Raw genomic sequence first — 1,346 nt, forward strand, 5'->3', positions numbered from 1 at the left:
AGACTCGAGTTCGTCGGACCACGCGTTAGAAGAGTTTACAGCACGCGCCAAGGACCTGGCGAGTTTTGATTTGGTAGACCCTGCATTCGTGGATTTGGCTGGTTGAGAGTTGGAGACAAACAAAGCTTGTAGTTTTTTAGGCACGGAAGAAACCATTGTTAGCCGCCAAATAACATCCACCGCTTCTAAAACCTGGTTCCCGGCCGGCAGGTTGACAAGGAAGAAGAAGGCATTCTTCATTCAAGCCCAATCTAAATATGACCCAATGGGCTTATTTTTGCCCTTAAGGCCCAAACAGAGAGATACAGTTTCCTAGTAGTGTAAACTGTAGAGTAGTGTGTCTTACTCTTAAGTACTCTTAACTATCATCATCCATCACAACAAGGCGCATATATGTACGTAATTTATAGTAGTATAGTTTCATAAATAGATTGTTTGGCTATTTATTTATCAAACAATCAAAATTTAGATTCATAAATAAATAAATAATCAAGATTTAGTTTCATAAATAGAGTGCTAAACCCCAAAGGAGCTGCACCAACACGTGTATATCTATCTACAGTCGTTAGTTAGCTTTCCCTTTCATTGGTACATTTGAATATAATTTTAAAGATGTAAAAAGAATTTTTAATCCTTAAATTTTGAAATAAATGTGTATCTCGCATACATACAAAATGTTAAGCAGTAGTAGTGTAATGTGTAATACTATGTGGGAAAGGAGGAGGTTGAGCGGGGAGAAAGGATGAGTGAGAAAGTGCAATAAGTAGTGTTTTTTCTTTTCTTTTTTTTAAAAAAACGTTTTGGGTTCACTTAAGAGAGATGTTGACAAGGCAACAAGTTTGGTGTAGCATGATCCTCCCTCTTTTTCTTTGCCTTTTTCTCTATTCTTATGCACCCCCCAACCCCTTTTGTTCTTTTATTTTATTTTTATTTTAAATCAAGACTTACTTACTTAACTTACCTTTTTTTTTACTGATAAGTCATAACAAAACTAGTCTAGTATGAAACATAGAGTAGATTGAGAGAGTTGTTGGAGAGATTTGAGAGCTTCATTTAATTAGGAGTTAGTTAGTTAAGTAGTGTCCTTTTTGTTTTTGTGGGTGTGGGTGAATGCAATTTGTCTTATATATGATCAATGGTCTCCTTCACACTGGAATTTAAAAAAGCCTCCTAACTGTGTACTATATATTTCTATAGAAAAGAGAGAGAGAGAGAGAGATACACACACATGTAATAATAAATACATATATATCCCGAATCAAGAAAATATGAAAATAGAAAGTGTTTTTGTTCTATACAGTAGTAGTAGTATTTGTTTATGTTTTGGGGGTATAACCAAAAAAATC

This window comes from Camelina sativa, chromosome 17 (genome assembly GCF_000633955.1).
Source record: "Camelina sativa cultivar DH55 chromosome 17, Cs, whole genome shotgun sequence".
Classification (NCBI taxonomy): domain Eukaryota; kingdom Viridiplantae; phylum Streptophyta; class Magnoliopsida; order Brassicales; family Brassicaceae; genus Camelina; species Camelina sativa.